This window comes from Diabrotica virgifera, chromosome 5 (assembly GCF_917563875.1).
Source record: "Diabrotica virgifera virgifera chromosome 5, PGI_DIABVI_V3a".
NCBI lineage: Eukaryota > Metazoa > Arthropoda > Insecta > Coleoptera > Chrysomelidae > Diabrotica > Diabrotica virgifera.
The window spans coordinates 155,370,250-155,397,706 of NC_065447.1; the positions used below are offsets into that span (position 1 = coordinate 155,370,250).

The window sequence follows — 27,457 nt, forward strand, 5'->3', positions numbered from 1 at the left end:
CTAATTGGAAAATATAAGATAATAATAATAAGATAATAAATAATCTTAAAGTGAATACAGGGTGTATCAGAAAACATGTAGAGACGGTGTAACACCGTTTCTAAGAGAGGTAAAAAACTAAAAAATTATTGGGGTTTGCTTATAGTAAAAAAATTTTGTAACTCCCTGTTTTCAAGATACCTTTGAAGAAAAACAAATTTTACACATTTTTTACGATTTTGCCGAAACTACTGGTAACATTTTAATGAAATTTGGTGGGTTTTAAGAGATGGTTATTGTACATTTTTTGACATACAATTAAAAATTTTATAAGTAATCATCATTGACGCGCATACGGGTAATGGTCTGAATTTTTTAAAGGAAAAAAACGGTACTCCACTGCTATATCTCAAATTAGAACTCATTTTTAAATTCTTCGTTCAATTTGTGACAGAAAATATATCTTCCCTTGTTTTCATAAGACCGTTTTGATGCAAAAAATAACATATCTTAACTCTTTCAAAGTATTCTAATTAAGTTTCTATATTATGAATGTATTTACATATTTATATTTATACTCTCACCGGCAGAGAAAACGGGCACCCCAAAAAATGGGTCATTTTTAATGTCTTGTATTTCCTAAACCTGATGTCCGATTTAAGTAATTTTTTTAATATGTTATAGCCTTATTCTTTATCAATATCGCTGTAATAATATTGTTGCTAGACAGGTACATTGTCATTGTATACAGGGTGTACGAATCAAACTGTGTTTTTTTCTCAAACTTTGGAACACCCTGTGGAATGTTCTAGCTTTTATAAAATACTGAAATTATAACCAAACTATAGCCTCAGGTTTTCTTAACATTCTGTTTTTTGATTCATTCGCTTATGTTGGATAATAAAAAAGTTAAGCACTTTAACAACTACCCCTGTTTTTCGTTAATACAGGGTGTTTTTAAATAAGTACGGCAAACTTTAAGGGGTAATTCTGCATGATAAAATAATGACAGTTTGCTTTATAAACGTATGCCCGCAAATGCTTCGTTTCCGAGATAGGGGGTGTTGAAATTGTTCTTACAAACTGACGATTTATTTATTACTCTAAAACGGTTTGTGATATGCAAATGAAATTTGGTAGATTTTAAGAGGTAGTTATTGCGCATTTTTTGGCATACAATTAAGAATTTTATATTCACCATTGGCGTGCATACGGGTATAAATATTTTAGATATATCCCGTATGTACGCCAATGGTGAATATAAAATTCTCAATTGTATGCCAAAAAATGCGCAATAACTAGCTCTTAAAATCTACCAAATTTCATTTGCATAACACAAACCGTTTTAGAGCAATAAATAAATCGTCAGTTTGTAAGAACAATTTCAACACTCCCTATCTCAGAAACGAAGTATTTGCGGGCATAAGTTTATAAAGCAAACTGTCATTATTTTATCATGCAGAATTACCCCTTAAAGCTTGCCGTACTTATTGAAAAACACCCTGTATTGACGAAAAACAGGGGTAGTTGTTAAAGTGCCTAACTTTTTTATTATCCGTCATAAGCGAATGAATAAAAAAACAGAATGTTAAGAAAATCTGTGGCTATAGTTGGGTTTTAATTTTAGTATTTTATAAAAGCTAGAACATTCCACAGGGTGTTCCAAAGTTTGAGAAAAAAACACAGTTTGATTCGTACACCCTGTATACAATGACAATGTACCTGTCTAGCAACAATATTATTACAGCGATATTGATAAAGAATAAGGCTATAACATATTAAAAAAATTACTTAAATCGGACATCAGGTTTAGGAAATACAAGACATTAAAAATGACCCATTTTTTGGGGTGCCCGTTTTCTCTGCCGGTGAGTGTATCAACCTCATTTTTTTGACAACACGTAACCTCCTTAACACCTTGGCGGTTATATTGTTAACATAATTTTAATCTTTTAATGTTAATCTTTTTTGAAAACGATAATGGAAACGTCAAATATTTAATATTTTTAGGTAACAATGTTATTCTCAGTACAATCAACTGTGGCTAATCCCATATAAACACAATATTTAACCATCAGTTACCGTAATAAAGCTATAGGTAATGGGTAATTACAATTTATTTAAATGTCCCAAGAGGTGGTTGGTCACCAGTTGACTAATTTAATACAGGTCATAGTTACATTAGGAAACATTTTTCAATTAGATGATTTACATAAATCGGTTTATAATGAATTACAATTTTCTTTGGCGAATTACGTTTGTGGCCGCCCTGTACAATATAGAGACTTGAAAATGAATTCTAGAATATAACTAGCCAGATAACACAACCACAAAATAATATTGACGCAATACGGTTCTAATAGTTATGATATTCTATTGCATTATTGTATTTCGATTCGACGCCGTTTGTTCCGCTGGTTTGTTGCGACCTCATATTTGGTCGACTGACGACGTTGCTTTCTTACTTTGCTTATAATATTTTTCACTTTTTGCTAAGATACTTGAATACGTTATATAAAGACTGCAGAAAATATATTTACAATGATATTTCAAAGAAGAGACAAACATCAAGTCAGGTATAATATAATACATGGGTATATTTGAAGTCATCAGATGACTTGAAGAGGTAAGTCGGTCCCAGATGGATCAACTTAACTCAGGACAGACACAAATGGAGACAAGAAGGCAGGGCCGCGTTTAGGTCAATTGACGCCCTAGACAATTCTCTAGTAGCCGCCCTTCAAACATGGACCATTTTTGCGAAAAAAATTGCAGAAATTTTTATTTAAATAAGAATACACTAAAAATGGATTTAAACTACTTACTATGTTTATATACCTATAATAGAAAAAATTGTCATTCTTCAATGAAAAAACTTCTTTTCAAAAAAAGACTTTTTAATTAAGTATTTTCTATGGGAAATAAGCCACAATTTTACTAAAAACATGAATTTATTAACGTTTCGAAGCCCAAATCGTCAAATCGGGTTTCGTTGTCAAAATACAAAATACTACTAAAATAAACAAAAATGTTGTTGCTAAGTAAAAAAATTCTTCTAATAATTTATTTAATCTGACTCATTTATATTGGTAATTCAGACGTATATTATACATTTTAAAGTAGAAGACTTTAAAATGATATCGCCAATATTTATGATATGCCACAAGGAAATAGCTTCAGAACAACATTAACACTTTTCAAAAAAAAAAAATTTGTTCTTGACAAAATCGACAAATTGTTAACACATTATTGCGTTATACTTAATGGGAAAATATTTTTAATTCTTTTTGAAAATGACCTTTCAGCGGACACGTTGGCAATTGGGAAGACAAATAAATGTGCAAGACTATGTCAAAATTAGGGAAAATATTTTTCAATCCACTTAGTGCAGTCACTGAAGGTTTTCACCTCCGATTTCGTTGAACCTCCATCGATTTTCATGAAAATTGCTGAGTAGTAAGAGGATACCTCAAGGAACAAAGGTGACATGATGCAAACTTGCGCTTTTACCGTGGTGGTGAAAACTACCACTTAAAGTTGGGGTGGAAGAAATAATACCATAATTCGATAGAGAGACAAATTCTAAGTCAAATTTGTTATATAAAGTTATTAAAATAAATCAATACTTTTTGAGTTATTAAAGATCAAAGATTTTATTTTTTCGTAAAAAAATGCATGTTTTAAGCTCTTTTTCACGTAAATACTGTAAGCTTTTACAAAAAAGTTATTATTACCAAAATTAAAGATAATAAAACGCTGACTCCTCACTTAAAGAACTAAACTAATGTTAATTCAAAGTGAGTTATGGGTAATTGAATGTATATTTTTTCGACGAGTACTCAAATCTAAGTATTCAAGCTTAAATAACTGGAAAACGAAAACGATGCATTTTATAAAATATACCTGCTAAGCACTTGTCAAAGTACTTCGGAGTACCTATCAAATGAGCTCCAGTAGAAGTTAATAACATCACAATTAAGCAAGTTATGATGAAAATAAGAGAACCCTTTAGAACTTTTTATGAAAAAGTGAAAAATAAAACATACGCCATTTCCACAAAAATCAAAATTTATAGTAATCCTTACAAGAATTTCTTTATATTACCATATGTAATGATTTCAAAAATTTTGACCGGCTTAGAACGCATATTTTTGAAAAAAAGATGTAATTTAAAAAAATCAGAATTTTTAAAATTATCGTAATTTTCATTTTCTTTTGATAATACTTAACTCCAAAAATACACAATATACGTAAAAAGTGATATATGTATAACCAAATTTTAGTTTTTTTCTGAATAAAATATTTTACCTTTTTACTATTTCTGTAGGCTAAAAAATAACTGAGATAGAAACGTTTAAAGCTTAAATTTTGCTGCGAGAACCATGTAACCGGGGCCATTTAACCTTTTATTTTAAAAAAAGTAAGGGGTTTAAAAGATTAAATTCAACGTGGTTCAATAGCCATTAAAATTACCTTTCAAATGGTTTCTAGGCAAATCTGACATCAGAAAAATTAACGGATTTATTAAAAAAAACAATAACTTTTTTGGAAAAATTTTTAAAAGATAAATTTTAAAAAATGTTTGGTGCATAAATTTTAATGCTATCAACTTGTTCGGGGCTCATTTAATAGAGATTTCTAAGTACTTTGACAAATGTTTAATACGGTTATGTTATGAAATGCATCATTTTCCCGTTATTTAAGCTGAATACTTAGATTTGGAAATGATACTCGCCGAAAAAATATACATTCAGTTATTTATAACTCACTTTTAGTTAACATTAAAAGGTTTTTCCAGTACGGAGTTTATTTCGTTTTCTAGTAGCTTTAATTTTGGTAATAATAACTTTTTTGTAAAATCTTACAGTTTTTGAGTTATTTATGAAAAATCGGTAAAAAACATGCATTTTTCTCACGAAAAATTAAAATGTTTGATCTTTAATAACTCAAAAAGTATTGATTTATTTTTAACTTTATGTAATAAATTTTGCTTAGAATTTGTCCCTCTATCGAATTTCTAATTTCCAAGAGATATTTCTAATAAAATAGTTTTCAGTCCCGAGAAGGGGTGGCATCCACCCCCAGGGTAAAACGCAAGTTGACACCATATCACCTTTGTTCCTTGAGATATCCTCTAACCACTCACCAATTTTCATGCAAATCGATGGAGGTTCAACGAAATCGGAGGTATCCACCTTCAGTGACTGCACTAACTCTTCTTTAAATATTAAGATATGTCAATTGGTGATTTTATTGTAGTATCCAAATGACCCTTTAAATGAATTCATTCATGTATGAATGATGTATCTTAGTCGTCTTTATTTTGTATCAGATTTTCAGCTTCTTTAATAATTTCTTCATTGCTTAATTTTGGCAAATCTGTTAATAACACGAAAACGTTGATAAATAAGTCGATAAGATTCCAGACGTCTATTCAGGTCTCTTATCAGAGTGTCGATTTTAACATAGAATGTGTGGATTTTCATCTCATCACTAGTTGAAAAGTTTCGTTCCTCATCGGCCCCCTCGTCAAATTGAATTTCTCTTTGTTATTGCTTTATATGTTTTATTTGGGCACAATTTTTTGGCTTCCTTGCGGTAAAGTAATTTGAAAGAGATACTCTTTAATGACAGAATCTAGATTCATCATTTTTATATACAAATATATTTTGTACAGTATTTTGCCGCCCTCTCATAATGTGCCGCCCTAGGCAACTGCCTATATTGCCTAATGGATAAAGCAGCCCTGCAAGAAGGGGAGACCTATGTCGTAAAATGGATAACATAGGCTACATAGATATATATTTTGAAGATTGTGTGATTTATATTCGAAGGATATACCTGAAAGCTATTCAGGCCAATGGGATTCCTAAAAAAATAATAACTGAACGATTTCAGTAATAACTGAACGTGTACATAGGGTTCCAAATGATTGACACCATATTTTGGTGACAAGAAAAGATTCTAATAGGAACAGAAGAATACCATGTGACTACCTAGAAGATAAAGCCAACACAATATTAATAGGACCGGAAGAACAAACCTTCTTCCTCGGAGGATACGTACCTAGTTCCAACACATCTGGACATAGCAATTCTGCACAATCTAGAAATACCTTATTATCTACAATCAGTATCAGTATCAGAAGGAAGTGGAAACCACAGTTCAATCATATTAAGTACAGAGGGGTGGAAACAATATCTACACATACCAGAAGAAGAAAAGAGATTGGCAAACGTTCAAAAGGATAGTCAGTGAAAACATTGGCATAATTCCAACAAACAACTCTGCCAACAAACTGGAAGAAAAAATAGCAGAATTGGAGAGGTTTATAATAAACGCAGTTAAAAGAAGCACAACAACTGAAGGAAAACCAACTGTAAAAGGAAGATTTCTCAGGAGATAAGCAACGACTTAAAAGAACTTGTAAGTAAAACAAAAAATAAAAAGCGAAGAAGTGTATTCAACATTTAGACCCAAAAAGATAATAAGAAATAAAAAAAAACCTATTCCATCACTACACGGAGAAAATGAGATGGTGTACGTGTACATGATAGAAGAAGAAAAAACCTAAGCGATAAAAAATTCCCTCGAACGACAATTCAGGTAAGCTACCATCAGGATGACGATATAGATTTAGTTAGGTTAAAAGAATAGATAGATAGGTTAAAAGAAGAGTCAGAATTAATAAACCCGATACCGGAAGCTCGATTTGGTTTCAGAACTGACATTCCAGCGAGCTACAAGTATTAATATTGACCAAATCCATCACAGAGGGATTCAACCAGAAGAAATACACTGCTACTGCATTTCTAGACATCAGTAAGGCATTTGACAAAGTGTGGCAGGAAGGGCTTGTTTACAAAATGAGCCAACTTGGATATAGTAAGGCAACGACATTCATTCTTTCTTCGTACCTAGCTAATAGAAACCTAAGGTACACGCCCTGCCTGAAGTAGGAATAATCGAGTCTGGAGTGCCACAGGGGGGAGTACTGTCACCCTTTCTGTATACCATATATACCGCGAACACACCAACCACCCCCCAAACCATGCTCAGTCTATATACCGATGGCATAGCAAATAACACCGAGAAATCTGGATCCAAACCTAGCGAGACGATGCCTACAAGATGCTCTAAATCAGTTGGAAGATTGGTGCATTCAATGGAAAATCTCAGTAAATCCAGAAAAATCCCAGGCAGCCATGTTCCAAAAATATTCGGAAATCCGAACCGCCAAGTGAGGATGTTCAACACACAGATAGAATGGCCCAACCAAGCAGAATATTTAGGAGTATTAATGGACAAAATAATTACATAAAGACCATATTTATGTCAATAGCGTTATCACTAAGAGCAAGACAGATCACTTATTGGAAGAAATAGCAAGTTAAGCCTGAACACGAAGTGAAGAATGGCAAACAGCATCATCCTATCAGTCATAACATATGGATCAGTAGCTTGGGGCCAAACCTGTAAAACCAACAGGAAAAAGATTCAAGTAGCACATAACCACGTTATAAGAGAAGCTGCGAACATTCCCACATACGTATATGAAAGGTTCCTATACAGAGAAACCAAAGAGGTAAGTGAATCGTAGGTTTATTATACGTTTAGTGTATCTGAAGGTCCATAGGTTTGAACAACAATACCTATAAACAAAGTAGAAATAAAAAAATTATTGGGAAAGGAATGTATTTACGTTTTAAAATCCATTTTATATAAAAAAATGAAACTTTAACTGATGATACGGTCCAAGGAATTGCAATAGAAATGAGGTTAATTTTAGTCATTAGCCAATTGGAATTTACGATATTTACATGCATCCGTCCTAAATATCAATATCAAACAATAATACACGCACGTCGAATAACACTATTATGACTCAATATTTGTCCTCTCTCTATTCTCTTTAAGGTCAATATCACAACATAACGTAAACAATGCAAACGGAAAATATTGTGAATGAAACATCCTTATAATTGCAGTTTTGTTGATTTCATATTAAACAAAGAATGGGTTTGAGTGTTTTAACTGACAGATTTCAACAAAATAAATGCATTTTTTCAATATGAACTATTTTTCATAGAAATGGGGCCTGGAGGTAAATACCAAAAAAAACACAATATCTATGTAGGAAGGGAAGAAACGAAGAACCTGAACCTGGAACAGGAGACAATAATTAGTGGAAGCTGCAATGAATAGGTATATCTGGGAATAAAACTAACGAGTACAGGACAAAAATAATAGTAAAGGGAAAAGAGGTGATACGAGCAGACAATAAAAAACGAATTTACAACACAATATTACAACCAGTACCTATCGAGCTGAAGTCTCGCGATTAACCAACAAGTACAAAGATAAATTTACTAGCCACTGAGATGGATTTTTGGAGGTCAGCAAGAAGATCTAGACTAGAATACGTAAGAAACGACGACATCAAAAACAAATGGAAATATAAAGACAATCATATATGACATCGAAAGACAACAGCTAGCATGGTACGGACACGTGAGACGAATGGAGGAAAGAAGAATCCCTAAAAAAATGTTAGAATGGACCCCCACAGAAAAACGAAAACGAGGAAGACCAGCAACCACATGGATAAAGGACATCTCCAAGGCGATGTAGGAAAGAAATTTAAGAGAAGAAGACTACCACAATAGAAAGGAAGCTAGTACGATTGTTAGATAACACTGATAAAAGTAATCTATTTTTGTTCTGAATATAAGTACTTCTCTTTATTCAAGTCACCACTGATTTAACGAAACTTGCAGGAAAACATTCCAGTAAAAAATCTCATGACAACCAAAGATGGTTAACGTTTTGATTGCACTGAATGTAAGTTGGTTAGTTAGAAATGATTTAGGTAAAAACGTAATTGCCATTGCAATCAACTGTGGCTAATCCCATATAACCATAATATTTAAATGGAATTACTATTTGGTTAGGTTAACACAAGTGTTTCCACTGTTTTCACAAGATAATAGAAATGTGAGTATCATTAGACAAATAGTTTATTTTATACAGCTGTTTAAGTCGCTTTTTATGTGTTTTTGACAAATCCAATTTTGAATACTATTGCGTCATACAATATTTCGCTTTGTATATAATTTTCCGCTAACAGGAATTAATTAAAACTTGATGAATCACCTTTATTACCAAAAATCACCCAACTTTAAAAATTACCGGCGGAGTTTAACGTAGTTGTAAAGGGCGGGCACGCTAGGTTTTCTCAACACGACTCTACCTTATCGGCAGAGTCTATGAGAAGTGTACGGTAAATTGAAGCTGTAATTACAAAAAAAAAAAAGAAATATGTATGTCTTTGTACTCACTTTATAACGCTCAAAAAATTACGGGATCTGGATTTCAGTGCATATTTTTTTTATCAAAGTTACGCGTGAAGTTAGTCGTATTGATGACAGTTGAGAAAACGTGGGCGACCCCATAAGGGCAAAGGCGCAAAATGTCGCCTGTCAAAATGTTCAATATGTTTTAAATGTATTCATTTTTTTCGAATCCTGAGAAAACTAATAAATATTTTTGAAAAATTTAAATGCAGAATGAAATTACATTATATTGCATTGTTACCGAGGGCCGAAAGTCCCTTAGAATAACCAAAAAGTTTCTTTTGAATGAGACCCTTTTTTTCACCCCTGTGCCTAAATTACTAAAATAGGCACTATAAAAGTTTTCAGACATTGAGAGACAAAAGTTCAGTCAAAACATTGAAAATTTTGACAGGCGACACTTTGCGCCGATACCCTTAACAGAAGGCCACACGAGGCTATGTAAAGTTCTCCAGTTATTAAAAAAAGATTTTTAAGTTAGAGGTACCTATGTACATATTATTAATTACATAGTTATCACTATTAATGAAACCATCGCATCGAACGATGGTTATATCTACTATAATACTAGATGATAGAAGACCTTTTTCCGATGTGCCATCTCTATTAAAGTTGGCGACCATTAAGGCAAATTCGTTTCTATCCTGGACCGCGTGTATGGGGTTATTTACGTTGGTGTTCGTCCATATCTTATATTTCTCAGCTACGATTTCTTCTTTCAACTTAATACTTCTTCCCATCTATCTTTCTTATGCTGCTTATTCATTTTCCTTAAGACTTCTGTGTTGGTCGTCCTACCGGTACAGCTGATTTTTAGCATGGCTTTGGAACCAAATTTCAAACGCTTGCAGCTTTGCTTAAATCTTCCTCTGCCTAGATATATCTAGCTGTGTTAAGTTTTGTTATTTTCGCGCTGTTTTGCATGTAGGTTCTAGGGTCAAAAACAAAATTTTGATTTTTGAGGAGTTTATCTCAAGCTCCATTCTGACACTCAGTTCCGAAGGCCATTTATTAATGTCTATAGATGTTCTTCAGATCCGTCCAGTAACACAGTGTGGTCTCCGTATCTTAAATTATTGAAAGAGAAGCTGAGACAGAGGGGGTATCCCTTTTAATTTGCTGTAAAAATTATTTGCCATTATGATTCCAGTATCAATCTGTTTTGAGCTTTCCGTAGCTGCATAGTGTGATGCCTAGATATTTAAACTCCATGACAACATCGGAAAAGAAGTGAAAGGCAGAATTTACAAAACAGTCATCAGACCAATAATGACATACGCGGCAGAAACACGATCTGATACAGAAAGGACAAAAAGAATGCTAGAAACAGCAGAGATGAAAACATTGCGAAAAATCGATGGTAAGACGCTGTGGGATAGAGCTAGAAGTGCAGATATACGAAGGAGATGCAAGGTGGATAACATTAATAACTGGGTGAAAAGCAGAAGAGTAGAATGGAATGACCACATAAGCTGAATGACAACAAATAGAGTAGTAAGGACGGCGAGAGACGGTTCCCCAATAGGAAAACGATCAGTGGGAAGACCACGAAAAAAATGGAATGACTTACTGGAGGCACATTGAAAAACAGACAGAGTAATGTCTAGGTATATAAAAAGAAGAAGAAGATTCCAGTATGCATTGTGGAGAATAATTATGGCTTGTTCAAACCCGATCTCTTGTAGCATTTCAGTCATTTTGTCGTGGTTTATACGGTCGAATGGCTTCCGGTAATCAATAAAGCAAGAGTAAAGTTTTTGTTTCACATCACCAACTCCAGAAGTCCAGAATTGCTTCTCTAGTGCTCTCTAGAAAACCACATTGGTATCGACTAAGACATGCATCAAGATTATTGCATCGGACTCATCAGGCTTATCGTTCTATGGTCTTCACATTTTCTTGCCTTATTTTTTTTGGAGGGGAAGGGCTATGTGTGAAAGAACAAGAATATGTCATTGACTAGGTACAATCGTTTGTTAACTACTGCCTTGTTGAGGTGTTTGAAGTGTTCTGCTACTATAGTGTTCTCCAGGAGCTTTGTTGCACTTTGTTTCTATTATAGCGCATCCAATATCTATTGGCTGTAAACAACTCTAGGTTGTTCCATATGTTCGCGATATCTTCTGCTTCTCTTATGGCTTCATCTACATCAGCTTGTCCTATTATCTCCAGATGCTCGTCTATATACTCCCTATACTGTTCTATTTGTTCATCCACTGCTAGTCAATATTATTTTGTCTTTGTTCCAGCTATTTGGATTTTTCTTTTGTTTCATTCCCATTGACTACTGGATTAAAGTCGGAGTTAATTTCGTATCCAGAATAGGCATTTGTGTTTAGGTGGCACTGTTGGCAGCCTAAAATAAGGTCGTTTTTTGGTCTTCCGACTTTCCAGTTCCAGGTTTTCACAACTATGTTCACATTATTGTTCTGCGTTTTTTTTGAGCGTTTTCAATATCAGCATAAACCTGCTCTAACTCATTTGTCGGTACGTATATCTGCAAGAGGTTAACGTCAAACGATTGTTCGATCAGTTCAATCAGCATTACACGAGCTCCTGGTAAGAAGCTTTTAACATCACCAAATATTTACTTGGATACACATTGCCAACAGATATCAAATCTAAAGGTCAAGAAATAAGTGCACTCACGTGGCTACCACGAAAGAGTTTAATCCCTAACGAAAAGATACTGTGAACACGCCATGAGTGCATTGAAGCAAATGTAGTTGATCGTCTGACAAATCTGGAAGGATTATGGCTGCCCGAATCCTTCTATAGAGAATGAGACTTTGTTAAAGAGCATAATCGTCCTTAGTAGAATCTAGGGAAACACGTTCGATTGTTCTCATTCGCACTATAACATTCAGTCTAAAGTATTATTCTGAAAGGTATGTTTTGTAAATTGCAGCAAAGTGAAAGAAGGTCATAATCAATAAATATCGAAAAATTAGATAAAGTTTTATAAAAGTAAGTAGATCTACATTTATTTCTAATGTATCCTTTTTTGAATGGGTTATCGTTGAATAAAAACTAGATATACACATATACACTATAAACATAAATTTCGAGTTTCATGCATGAAAAAGATGTTTATCATTTTAATGGTACATATTAAAATATCCTGTTTTACATGTTTCCTTGGGTTTAATATTGAATACAAAACGTACCTTTTTACCTATAATAAACTTAATAAGAATGTACAGTTACGAATATATCTCTTTTTATTACATTTTAAAAGCGTTTAATGTTGTGTATCTGAAGCTGATGACACTTTGATGAGTTTTACATGTTTTGTTTGCAAAATGAGAGTAATAAATCTGACGCCTTTGAAATATACATAGCGGATTCATTTTTATGCTTAGGAATTCGATGTGTATGTATTACGTGATAAATATATCTCTTAAATATGGAAATGCTTTTTGATAACTTTACGGGTTTTTACCGTTTTTCCTGATTGTCTTACCAACAAAAGTCCTACATTTTAAAGGGTTTCGGTGTCACTAAATAAAAAAACAAGCGGAAGTTGCTTATTAAATGACATTTTATTCATATAATATACGAAATTTATCTCACACTCATCAAAGTGATAGGTCTCATAAAACCAACGAGAATTTGCGGAAATCAGGGACAATTAGTTTATAGTTTATGCCGGAGGTAAAATGATTTTCTACTAAATGCTAAATTAATATTTAAGGCTTCCTTACTTAGCCAATACTAAAATAAATGATTTTCATAACAATATGAATTTTAAAAATTGTAAGAAAATACTCGGAACTTACTATAGATTTAATTAATCAAAATAAATTTCCTGTTAAACCGTATCATAATGAACACTCCAAAAAATATCCATTGTACCGTCTTTAACGTCGGAACTAGACCTCAGTTATAGCCCAGCTTTCTGTGCAATAGAAGACTGAACTCCACCTAGTGCCCAGCTGTTTGCTGTGACGATAATATAATTTTTTCGCCTAGGGCCTAGAGTCTAGAGTATGCCAATGTATTAAGATTAAGCAGAACGTGTTTCTTTTTGAAGAAGCTGCATTAAACATCGGTCTAAAAATAAATGAAGACAAAACAAAATACATGGTCGTTTCAAAACAAGAACAATGACGAATAAGACAAAACATTACTATAAACGATCAGAAGTGGTTAAAGAATTTAAATATCTAGGAGCAACAATCACAAGTGACAACAAATTAGAGCGAGAAGTTGAAACGCGAATAATGGCAGGAAACTGATCTTTCTTTGCAATGAAACATCTAATGAAGTCAAAACTTCTTTCACGAGGTGCAAAAATCCAGATATATAAGACCATAATACGACCAGCAGTCGCGTATGGAAGCGAAACATGGACGCTAACAAAAAGAGAAGTAAATAAATTGCTGGTGTGGGAACGTAAAATCCTTCGAATGATATATGGCCCTTGCAGAGACAGCGTGACAAACGAATGGAGGCGCAGATACAATAACGAGCTAGAGTATCTATTCGGAAAAGAAAATCTAGTGAGATATATAAAGGCTAATAGACTCAGATGGGCAGGGCATGTGATACGCAGTAACGACAATCGCCTTATAAACAATGTGTTCTGGGAAAGGCCAGATGGAAGAAGGTCTGTAGGGCGGCTAGAAAAAGGTGGAAAGATGCAGTCAAAGAAGATCTAGAGAAAATAGGAGTGCGACAATGGGAATTAGTGGCACAGGACCGACAGACATGGAAGGCAATAGTAAACGCGGCAAAGACTCACCGAAGAGTTGTAGCGCCATTGATGATGATGATGTTTCTTTGCCGTCTCTGACAGTATAAAAGATGGATCGGTAATCCATTTGAGGATTCTGTGTGTTGAACGGAGAATAATCAACTAGGTATAATAGGTGAGTTAAGTATATCCCGACCATTTTTCGAAACCTTCCAAACCCCGCCGTCTTGGCGAGCTGAGCGATTGCGACGGTTGACAACCCCATCCCCTATGCGAGCTGAGCGTTGATTCTTACATGTCTTACCCCTTTATTTATTTCGCATTAATAAAAAATGCTATTCCTAATCCAATCGACCGTCGTTTAGTATCATCTATTCATGTATCAAAAAATATCGTCACATCGACCCGAGATTTACGAAAGTTTAATATGTAGATTGTAAATATACTCATGGACAAAAATATTGCATATTTTATCTTCAATCGTTATTATTTGTTTATTTTCTATCTTGCAAATGTTAAGTATTCTTTTTATTTATTTTTTATCTATTTATTGTATTTATTTATATATATTATGATGTATTTTAATTTATTAGAGACAAATAAATGGTTAAACATAGTCTTTATAACCGAATATGCAATAATGTAACAAATTAATAAATATTGCATAGTATGGAAAGTGTGATTTGGCGACTTGACAATTCTTGTTTTGTTTAAATGTCAGTTAGAATATGTCAGTTGGAGAGTTTTATATTTCGATTCAGCAGTTTTCTTGCTGATACGCCACATTTAAGCGAGTTAGTGTGTGCTAGAATTGTTACTTTAAGAATTGAGGGTTGCAGACAAGAAGATATTGCGTGGATAGCGAATATCCACCAATAGACTGTTTCTCGTATAGTAAAGCGATACAATGAGGCTGGGGAATACAAACGGCGACCTAGTCAAGGACGAAAAATATGTAATTACAACTCCAAGAGATGATCAATATTTAAAACTTAAATCTTTGCGAAATCGTACACTTACAGCTCCCCATCTTAAAAATGAATTACTGATCACAAGACAAGTTAATTAAGTGTCAAAACTGTGACTCGAAGACTTAAAGAGGTTGGTTTAAATCCAAAACGGCCTGCCAGAGTTCAACTTCTTCTACCACGGCATAAAACTCAAAGGCTGCACTTTGCAAGAGCCCACGTTAACTGAAACGGGCATCAATGGAGAAGAGTTCTTTTCACAGATGAAACGAGGATACAATTATGGAAGCCAGATGGACGTGATCGAGTATACAGAAGGTCTGGGGAACGTTTCGCAGGATGTAATCTAGTACAAAATTTTAGTTTTGGTGACGGTTCCATAATGCTATGGGATGGCATTAGATGGGAGAGTCATACCGAGCTTATTGAGGTGAATATTCGAATAAATACCGACTGGTACATACAGAACATTCTTGAAGACCATGTTTTTCCTTTGCCGGCTTCATTGGGTATGATAACTTTGTGCTAATGCATGATAATGCCCGTGCACATACCGCAGGAACAGTTATACAATATCTTGAGGATGTTGGGGTTGAGGCTCTAGACTGGCCACCAATGAGCCTTGATGCAAATCCCATAGAACACATAAGGGACATCCTAAAAAGACGTGTACGAGTAAGAAAACTCAATTGCAGAATTAAGAATTTCTGCACAGGAAGAATGGAATCGACATCCGCAAGAAACCATCCAAGATATTCTCCGGAGCATGCCTAGAAGGATGCAGGCAATCATTAGAGGTAGAGGAGGAAATACTACGTACTAAATTGTTACAATATTGCCGTAAAAATTGTTCTATTGTCGTTATTGTTTCTTTTTCTAATTAAATGTTATAATCAAAATCAGACTATTTCATTAATTTATCTACAAATTAGTTGTGACTCTGCAATATGCAAGTTACTTGACAATAAATATACGTAGGATAGTCCAGCTCAACTTATTTAGCAACCAAAGTTACAAAACCTTTTAAAAGGAAAAGGATATAAATATGTACTTCAAAAATAAAATATGCAATATTTTTGTGTGTGAGTGTATATTTTGATAACGAAATTAACAAGTAACTAACGCTAATTGCCTTATCTTTTGTACGTTTGGTTTTAAAATAAATGTCTTAAAAACGAATCCTGTCTTCAACTGTATTTGTTACCCGAGATTATCACATTGCTTAGATCTATCTTACAGCAAAGTTTAAATTTTCAATGCGCTAGTCTTGAAGAAAGTCTCATTCTTACTAAACGGACTACTGTGATGTAGCTTGTCACCTCTAATAGATCAGGGGCACTAAGACAGATGACATATGAAGACGTTCCGTAAATCACATATGAAGACACTTTTGGATTATATCCACTAATCCTAGTATGTACATATACAGCTCAACAGGACTTGAAAGTCCATGTCCTCTAAGGTCTTTTGAAAATTTTCTACAACTGTTCCACTTTCTTCTGTGTGTGGCAGTTGTTCTCCAGTTTCCTATTTTTTCTAAATATTCCTCTAGTAATCATCTTCTTCTCATTTTCCTTTGGCCCCTCAACAACGAAACTTTCCGTCCGCCATTCTCGCAAGTAACCAATCTTCTTGGTCTAACAATCTAAACCCTATAATTTAACATAATCAATATTCACATACAGGATGATGGTAAGATGAAACAGAAAAAGAAAGAGCGCTTAAAAAACACACTTTATTTACATAATATAAGAATCGACTGGTCTTAGCGTTTTTATAATTTTCTGAAGCAAGGACAGAAACAATTTTATTCCATACCAGGTTTCCACCCTGTATATGAAAAGTACTACCTATGGGTTTTACGTAAATTAAGTATGCAATAAAAAAATTAAAGATAACAATTATAATGTTTTATCTCTTTTAATTGGAAACGCCGCTCCTACATAGTAGCTATCTTACGATTTTATCCCAGATAAACTACTTGATGATACCACAGCATAGAAAACGCAACAGCAGTGACACACTAGTAGGCGGGAAAAGTTCACGCACTATTACGGCGCAGATCGTCGGCCATTTTGTGCGTAGTACCAGACAATGTAGAAAATCGACAGTGTTGCCGATTTGTACATAATTATCAGATTTACTTAACTTTTATGACATTCTGATAATATTAAATATTTTTTAACATAATTTTATACGTATGCCTGTAAGAATTATGTCAATAATTGGGACATAACACAAAATATTGACGATGAATGGCGATTGTATTGTTAATCTTTTGCATAAATTCCAGAAATTATTCAAAAAGAATCTCTCACGAGTAATAAAGTTGGTGACATCGGCAACACTGATGAACTAACACATCACATCACCACTGAGATGTACTACGCGAAAAACGGCGACCCTGTACTTTTCAACTTCAAAGTCGGCATCAGGGAGTGTCCTTGCTGGTCTCGTTTATTATGCTGTGATGATACCTTATTGATGCAATAGGAACAACTGCATAATAATAAAATGTTTATCTTTGTTGGAGACGTCAACATTAAAAACCCCGTAAGTGCGCTAAAAATTCCGCAAAAGATTTCGACTCGCAACATTTGAAAATAAAAACAACTTCATTTAAATGCTGAACATGGTGACCTTGCCATTATCTGTTATTAAGGGTAGAAATATAGAGAAGCCTCGCACTTCACCAGGTACCTCGCACCTCGCCAGGACTCACTCTATATGTTTCCAAACCATTCAGCCACTAACTTTTTTTTTGTAGATGCATCATAATATGATAGAACATTTTGAAGGACACATAAGGAAAATAAATATAATAAAAGGGAAGAAAAGAGAGATAGCGAAAAAAAAACAGACTAATATATGCTTTTAAATGATGATAATTTTACTCATTTTAACAATTATAAAGACAGAATTCTACTAATTGACAGTAATGTAAGTGAAAACCTTAAAATAGAATATAGTGTAATTTTTTAAATTGTAGAAATACTGTATGCGGCAAAATAAACAGTAATGAATTGCGTATGTCTCCAATTTGTATGTGTCATGTTGTTCTGAAGCTATTTTCTTGTGGCATTTTTGTAATTAACTCAGTTGTTTCCAACCTTTTTGTACTTGCGCCCCCCTTTAAAACGAAAAAATTGTTGCGCCCCCTTAACTTTTCAAACAATCTAATTTCGTATATATTCAACAGATATTGTAATTTATTTAATGGGCTACAAAATAATACAAAATATGATGTAAAATTATACATAAAAAAATAATTATTTATTATAAGAATTAATAATTTTAAATGTAATAAAAACAAATCTTACAAAAATACAAAAAAAAATATAATTAATACAACATTATAAAAATTTATTGCGACGATTGAGCTTGTTTTCAGCACAAATTTTCTCAAGCCGTGGTATCATTGTTTAAGCCAGATACTGAAGAAAAATCAGTTTCACATAGGTAAGATGTTACAAATGTCAATAAAATTTCTAAAACTTTGTTTGTCAAAGTAGGAAATTCGTCCTTTACTCGTAACCAAAACAAGTATATTTGCGAATATACAGGGTGTTTGGTAAAGAATGGGCCATAGCTTAACCTCGGGTTCCTGAGGTTAAAATAGGCCGATTTAAGCTAACTTACCTTAGTACAAAGTTTATAATAACCGAGATACAGGGTGTCAAAGTTAAACTTTTATTTTATTTATTATTGAATATTTTCTGACAGGTATGAGATAACAACATGAAATTTGGTATGTGGGGGTTTTTTGTGTCGAGAAAACTAAATTCCCTACCAAAAATTATGTATTGCCCAGAGGGCGCCACATACGCCTTTCAGCACTCATTTATTACGTTCAATTTTTTTTATCCCTCACTCTGTATAATTTTGACATTAAAATTTTTATTCTCCTATTAGTTTTACTTAAAAAAGGTTCTTTCATCTCCCTAAACTCAACCGTTTTCGAGATAAACACATTTTAAATCTGCGATACACCATCATTTTTAGCATAATATCATTGTAGTTACACCCGAAAAATAACTTAAAACCATAAAATTATCCAAAAATGTATCGCAAATTTCTTCAAATGGAATTTGCGATGCAATGACATAAATTTGAAAACTGGCACAATTATTATAGTTTTAAGTTATTTTTCGGGTGGAATTACAATGATATTATGCTAAAAATGATGGTGTATCGCAGATTTAAAATGCGTTTATCTCGAAAACGGTTGAGTTTAGCGAGATGAAAAAGTATACCTTTTTTAAGTAAAACTAACAGGAGAATAAAAATTTTAATGTCAAAATTATACAGAGTAAGGGATAAAAAAAATTGAACGTAATAAATGAGTGCTAAAGGCGTATGTGGCGCCCTCTGGGTAATACATCATTTTTGGTAGGGAATTTAGTTTTCTCGATCCAAAAAACCCCACACACCAAATTTCATGTTGTTAACTCATACCTGTCAGGAAATATTCAATAATAAATAAAAAAAAGTTTAACTTTGACACCCTGTATCTCGGTTATTATAAACTGTGTACTAAGGTAAGTCAGCTTAAATCGGCCTATTTTAACTTCAGAAACCTGAGGTTAAGCTATGGCCCATTCTTTACCAAACACCCTGATATGCGGATGATGCAGATGATGCGAAGATGAGGATGACCTACAAAGAGAACTTTATCGATTCTACCAAGCATGTCGACAACTCAACATGAGCATATCCACGCAGAAAAAAATGCATTACCATTGCGAAAGATCCAATTAGATGCAAGCTCGTGGTAGAGGGGAAACCTATAAACAGCTAAACCAGTTCAAATATCTAGGTGTAAACTTATCAAGTTATCATGGCCCAGATGTTTGAGAGATGTGATCTGGAATAACCCATATAATATGAGAATGGACAGCAAGGTTAAAATATATAAAACTTGCATCAGACCTGTTATGACCTATGGCATTGAATTAAGAGAAGACACAAATAAAACCAAAAGCATGCTACGAACAGCCGAAATGAAGACACTAAGAGCCATAGCAGGGAAGACAAGAAGGGATAGAATACTAAACGTCATCAGGGAACAATGTGGCGTGCAAGATGTAGTAAGATGGGGTAGACAAATACGAAGAGAATGGTTCAGTCATGTAAAAAGAATGGAGGAGCACAGACTACCACGAATTGCGCTAGAAGGAAAACCAGCTGGCAATCGTCCACCGGGGAGACCACCAAAAGGTATGGGGAGTACCGGGGAGACCACCAAAAGGTATGGGGAGTACCGGGGAGACCAACGGGAGAGATAGCTGGCAGTCTACCTTTCAAGAAATATTTCAACGTCGTAATTAACAGATCGACATATCTACAACAAGTATAAGAAGAAGAAGATTTGGCGCTCGGTTCAAAACGCGAAAGCGAGACGTTTTTGTTCCAGCAAGAGTATGGATGGATGTTTGAGCATTTGTGGGTACCAGAAAAAATCGCGGCGAGGATTGTGGATTACGTATACCTATTTTGCAGATTCATTTTTTTGACACCTATTCGACTTTTTTGGTTTGTATTCAAAAATATTTTGGAAACATCTGCATGCCCCCCTTGCAACAGTCTCGGGTTGGAAACCACTGAATTAACTAGTTTTGATGGGAAATAAGCCACAAAAACTAAAAAAATTATTTTATCAACGTTTCGACGTCCAAATCGTAGTCAAATTGTGGCTTAGAATAGAATAGAATACTTTATTGGTATAGCTTTACAGCTGCCATCATAAAGATGGATATACACGTCAGATATACAACACAATATAGTCACAGACACATAATCAAATACCTATACATACACTTAAATTTTAGATTTAACATAATGTACATTGATAAATATGAAAATTATTAATATTAGACAGAACTCATAACAGCAATCTAGTTGCTAAGTATTCTTCTACACTGTAGAATGCATGTTTACATAGTATACTTTTCACAACTCTTTTGAATTTCACCGGATGCAAAGATCTAACTTCATTTGGAAGATGATTATATAGCCTGACCCCCACATAATCTGTGGACTTCTCAAATTTGGATAGTTTGTGACCAACAGTAACAAACTGATTGGCATTCCTAGTTGAGTATGCATGTAAATCAGAATTTCTCTTGAATGAATGTAAATTATGCTTAATATACAATATGGATTTCAAGATATATATGGAAGGCAACGGTAAGATATTGTTATTAATGAAAACTTGCTTACAAGTATGCCCAAAAGGAATATTGAAGATAAGTCTAATAATTCTCTTCTGTTTAATAAACACTGTGTCTGATTTTGTGGAATTACCCCATAACGTAACATTATAAGTAAGGTGACAATAAACCAAAGAATAATATACATTAATGAGAGTTTTAATACTGAGTGTTCTCTTCAACTGTACTAAAGCATAGAATGAACAATTTAGTTTCTTATTAACATATTCAACGTGAACATCCCAACTCATAAACTGGTCCAAGAATACACCTAAAAATTTTATGTTTGGAATATTTACAATTTCAGGAATAGACACAACTGGCATATTTCGTTTGCATCTAAAATGTATATACGATGTTTTATCAATATTCAGTTGTAGCAAGTTTTGTGTACACCATGTTTGGAATAATCTGATAACCCTTGACACTCTATTTTGAAGCTCTACGTATGTATGTGCTGATACAATCACAGATGAGTCATCTGCGTACATTACAATGTGGTCATGAGTAATATGATCGGGTAGGTCATTGACAAAAATAAGAAATAGCAGTGGTCCCAACACAGATCCCTGCGGCACTCCTACATCTACACTGAAGATGTCTGACCTTTCCTTGTTTAATTCAACATAGAATTTCCTCTCCAGAAGATATGAGTTCAATAAATTTAACATGTTACCTCTTATTCCGTGGACATACAATTTGTTAAGGACAAATTCAAATTTAAGACTGTCGAATGCTCTGGAAAGATCAAAGAAGATACCCACTACAAGAAGACCATCATCAAGATGCCTATAGACAGATTCCATAAATACTTCAGTAGCCCCCTCTGTTGATCTTCCGGATCGAAAGCCATGCTGTTCTGAACACAGTGCATTATTTTTGTCCAAAAACTGTATGATCCTAGTGTAGTAAGCTCGTTCAAAAATTTTTGAAATTACATTTAACAAAGAAATAGGTCTATAATTATCAATACAAGTGTGATCGGATTTTTTATATACTGGAACAATTTTACTTAATTTTAGGTTTTCAGGAAATTCACCTGTGTTGTATACTAGGTTAATTAAATATGCCAGCGGTTCTGATATAACATCCTTGATGTGTTTGATCATTCTTGTGTTTAATTCATCATTTCCAAAAGAATGTTTATTTTTAAGACCACAAATAATATCAAGAACTTCATCAGATGTTACTGGAAAATAAACAAAACTGTCTATAGTCCACCTATGTGATAAAGTACAGTTTTGAGGGTTATTGTCAAGCCTATTTTTTAGTGCATTATTTCTGTCATTGAAATGGCATGCAAAATATTGAGCTAAATTTTTATCATCTGATATTAGTTTGTCTTCAATTTTGAGTTTAATTTTATTAGTACTTTGCTTTCTCCCTATAGTTTTATTTACTATACTCCACATAGTTTTTTGTTTATTATTACTACTTATAATTTGAAGATAATTGAATTCCCTTTTCTTTTCAGCAATAAGATTATTGTATTCCTTCTTGGTAGCTTTATACTCATTCCAGATGTTACTATTATTAGAGTTTTTAGCTTCATTAAATAGGTTTTTTAATTGTTTACTCCTAGCATATATGTCATGATCAACCCAACCTTTACTTTTATGCACGTCCTTACCTATTTTACTTTTAAGGGGACAGTTTGAAGTAATAGCAAAGTTTAAAGTATCCATAAATTCGATAAAAGCGTTATTAATATTACTTTCATTGTATACCTCGTAAAAACCAATCCTCATCAAGTCTTGTTTTAGGATGTCTAAATTATTATCATTTAAACACCTAAAACACTGCTGTTTTATATTAGATTCCATCCTATCCTGATTACGACTTACAACAATGTCAAAAATAATGGCAAGATGGTCACCCATATTGGGTTGATTGACTTGACAAGTATGATTCATAGTGATATTATTAGTAGCAATGTAGTCAATTTTTGTTTTAGTTACTTTATTGTTATTCATGAAAATACGTGTTGGTATATTTGGGATATTAAGAGACAAACCAAACGATTGAAAAAGATCATCTAATCGAAGTTTTTCATTGCTCTGAATTAAGTAGTTGATATTAAAGTCTCCACAGAGATAAATTTTATCAACACGGTTGTGAAAATGACCTAAAATATTAAAACAATTATTTATAAAAGAATCTAGATTGCTGTTAGGCGTTCTGTACACATTAATGACTAGAAATTTACAGTTACTGATTAAAATAGTCACAGCACAACATTCAAAGCTTTCTTCCTCAGAGAATTTACGGCAATCAACGACTGAGACTGCATACTTGTCTGTCCCAGATTTAGATAAAATAAGAGTTCCACCATGTATTTTATTTTTTCTAGTAAAATGGGTTACTAAAGTGTACCCTGGGATATAAATAAGATTAATATTATCCTCATTACACCAGTGCTCCTGAATACATAGAATGTCAGGTTTTTCAGCATTAGAAAAAAGCTCAAGATTTAAAAGTTTGTTTGTTAAACATTGTACATTAACCGAGATTAACTTCAATTTAAAGTCATTTACTATACGTGAAGTAGTTGTATTGCTTGAGGACCCACCTAATGCGACAGCGTCCTCCTCATCTTGAAAAACGAGACTAATGCTCCACTGGGCCAGATTTCTCGCTTCCATGCATTCTTAATTAAGTCTCGTCTAATGGTCACTTTCATGGATGCATATATGTCAGGTTTTTTGGACTGATGGATTTCGCATTTTACGCCATCTAAATGATTTTCCAGGAACTTTTCTAATTGCTCCGGTTTTGTGTCAGGCTTTAGGCGAGTCACATGTAGGTTGATCATTTGTGGAACAGCCTCAATGTTGCAAGGTGACTCGGTACTTCCAACTAAGAACTTCCTCTTTTTTCTATGAGCTACCTGTGTCCACGCACCGTTGCTTGAAGACTCTGAAAGAACCGGAGCATTATTTTCAGTGTTCAACAGATTATGTAAAACAGTTTGAGTTTTGGCTTCTTGCATTGCGGCACTCATTTGTCTTGATGTAATGTATTTTTTTTCATTTGGCACTTCATTTCCAAAGTTTGTCGATGTTGAGGATCGCGCTAGCGTTCCGTCTGCAGGAATTTTAGTCACTACTAATTCAGTTTGTTTACTATTAGTAAGGTCATTAACATTTTGTAGTTGTTTATCATCTTTACCAGGGGAAGTCCAGTTTTTTCTTTTGTCAACGTTAATTACCTTGAATTCAGGTTCTTTAGTTTTTTGTTTTACTTTTTCTTCAAGGAGCTCGTTAGTTCTTTTTAACAATTGATTATTATCAAATAAAATTTTATATTTTTCCTCTTTTTCACTTAAAATTGTTTTTAGAAAATCAATTTCCAACTGTAGGATATGTGCATTTACCTCTTGAGTATGACTTACTGAGTTTCCTTTGGGATTTTCAGATTGTTCACATGTCTCACATACAATTCTAGTATCACATAACTTTATACATTTCTGCTTTTTTCTTGATGAACAAGATAAATGAAAAATACTTCCACATTTTATGCACACTATAACGTTAGTAGTTTTCTGGCAACATTTGAATGCTTTTTCCTTAAAATTCTCATCATTTACAGAGAGGAGTAATTTCACGTGCGCATCGTTCGGCGCCATCTTGATATTTTGATCTTATTTCCCATCAAAACTAGTTAATTGTATGTGTAATATGCTGAAACGTACTGAGTGGTTTCCGAATGTCGTTATAACGTATGTGAATGTCATGTTAATGTTAGATGCTTCAAGATAGTTCTCAATTTTGCAGAGAAAATTTTTATGTTGGAGTATTATTTTCGGTCATTCGGAAAAGGTTGCGAAAACGGTCAAAGCTTAAAATCAACAATGGTTTCAGCAGGACCGGGCCACCTGTCACACGGCCAAGGAGTATCTTCGAGTACTGCACGATCATTTTGGAAGATCGCCACTCACCAGACCTAACGCCACCTGATGCGTACATATAGGGAATGCTGAAGGAGGCAGACTGATTCACCGTCTGACATTACGGAATTGACGACTAATAGAATTAAAGTTTTTTTCCCGCTAGATGGATCTTTAACAACTGTTTTATTGGGAACGTCAAAGCTAGATCATGTATACTAAATACATAAATAATCATAAACATTTCAATACTTATTTCAGTACTGTTTATTTTGCCGCATACTGTATATTTTGTATTTAAAACTGACGAGTAATACCATGGCGAGTATGCAATTTGTAGCAAAGTGCGCGGCGAGGTGCGTGGCGAAGTGCGAAGCTCCAGTATATCTCTACACTTAGCGCCGGACTCCACTTGCGATTTGTAGTCGCGCGATTGTTTTGTCGCGAAGATTGAACACATTGTTTCAGATACAAGTCAATCCATTTGCATTTGCAACTAAATAATCGTGGATTGACTTGTATTTGAAACAATGTATTCAATATTCGCGACAAAGCACTCGCGCGACTAGAAAATCGCAAATTAAGTCCAAGTCACAAATAGTCTAAGAGCTAGTGAACCCTCCGACTAACGGTCATCCTGTAAGGCTAGATATTTGTCTAGTGATAATTCATAGCACAACAAGGCTAAAAACCATGACCTGGCAGGCATTGGCCGTGCACGTGTATATACCAGGTGAATCGAAAAGTGCAAATTTAGGGGGTAAAATAAACTTTCTCCTGTAAAGTTTAAATTTAAATATGTGTTTGAGTAAGTCATTTAGAAGAAATGTGTACAATGACAGGCGATTCTGAAGAGCATAAGACCTTGCCAGGCGAGGGGAAAGATTATGGGTTTTTTCTAAAATTATTTTTTTTGCATCGAACAAAGTTATTTTTAGGTTTTTGAATCATTCCAAACAGAAAAGGTATCTAGTGATTTTTCTCTTAGGTTAATAGTTTTTGTTATAAAAATTATAAAAATTTTGAAAATTGCGAAATTGAAATCGGCCATTTTTAACCCTAAATCGGACATTTAACTAAAAATTTAAATGTTACAAAGGTAGGTAGATATTCTTTAAACATTGACTGATGAAATCCCGAAGAGGTTTTTGCAATACAATATCGAAAACCCCTTTGTTTTTTAATTGCTAATCAAGCGGGCGCGACACTGTAGTATAAGTGAGGACGTTTGAGTTTGCATAAATTCATTATCTCGAGAAAGGGTAAATTTAAAAAAAAATCCTCAGACAGATCGATTTTTATTCTTAAATTAGGACTTTTTGGCTTATATATAATACTAGCGACGTCATCCGTCTGGGCGTGATGACGTAATCGATGATATTTTTAAATGAGAGTAGGGGTTGTGTGATAGCTCATTTGAAAGGTTATTTAATTTTCTATTCAGTAATATAGTAAAATTCAGTAAAAAAATTGTTTGTACACCCTGTATAAATAATTATGTTAAGGTTTATATTATTGAATAGAGAATTAAATAACCTTTCAAATGAGCAATCACACAACCCCTACTCTCATTTAAAAACATCATCGATTACGTCATCACGCCCAGATGGATGACGTCACTAGTATTATATATATGCCAAAAAGTCCTGATTTAAAAATAAAAATCGACCTATCTGAGGATTTCTCTTCAAATTTGCCCATTCTCGAGATAATGAATTTATGCAAACTCAAACGTCCTCATTTATACTACAGTGTCGCGCCCGCTTGATTAGCAATTAAAAAACAAAGGGGTTTTCGATATTGTATTGCAAAAAACTCTTCGGGATTTCATCAATCAATGTTTAAAGAATATCTAACTACCTTGGCAACATTGAAATTTTTAGTTAAGTGTCCGATTTAGGGTTAAAAATGGCCGATTTCGCAATTTTCAAAATTTTTAATCGCTTATATAACAAAAACTATTAACCTAAGAGAAAAGTCACTAAGGTCGTGGCAAGGTCGTATGCTCTTCAGAATCGCCTGTCATTGTACACATTTTTTCTAAATGACTTACTCAAACACATAATAGTTAAATTTAAACTTTACAGGAGAAAGTTTATTTTACCCCCTAAATTTGCACTTTTCGATTCACCTGGTAAATACACGTGCACGGCTGATGCCTGCCAGGTCATGGTTTTTAGCCTTGGTGTGCTATGAATTATCACTAGAAAAATTTCTAGCCTTACAGGACGACCGTTAGTCGGAGGGTTCACTAGCTCTTAGACTATAACTCGATGATACGATACCCGTTTATGCAATAGAAAAAACTGCATAATAAAATATTTATCTTTGTTGGAAACATCAACATTAAAAATCCCGTAGGCGTG

At 33.8% G+C, this 27,457-nt stretch overlaps 1 protein-coding gene and 1 long non-coding RNA gene across 2 annotated transcripts in view; one reads left to right on the forward strand and one right to left on the reverse strand.

The window, feature by feature from the left end:
• The window catches only part of LOC126884513 (uncharacterized protein DDB_G0284459), a 244,961-nt gene that overhangs the window by 155,146 nt on the left and 62,358 nt on the right, over window positions 1-27,457 (reverse strand). The window lies entirely within an intron of this gene.
• LOC126884518 (uncharacterized) overlaps window positions 12,005-27,457 on the forward strand; it is a 58,536-nt gene continuing 43,083 nt past the window's right edge. The window contains exon 1 of the long non-coding RNA XR_007698078.1: window positions 12,005-12,299. This is a non-coding gene — a long non-coding RNA (uncharacterized LOC126884518). The remainder of the gene's footprint in view (window positions 12,300-27,457) is intronic.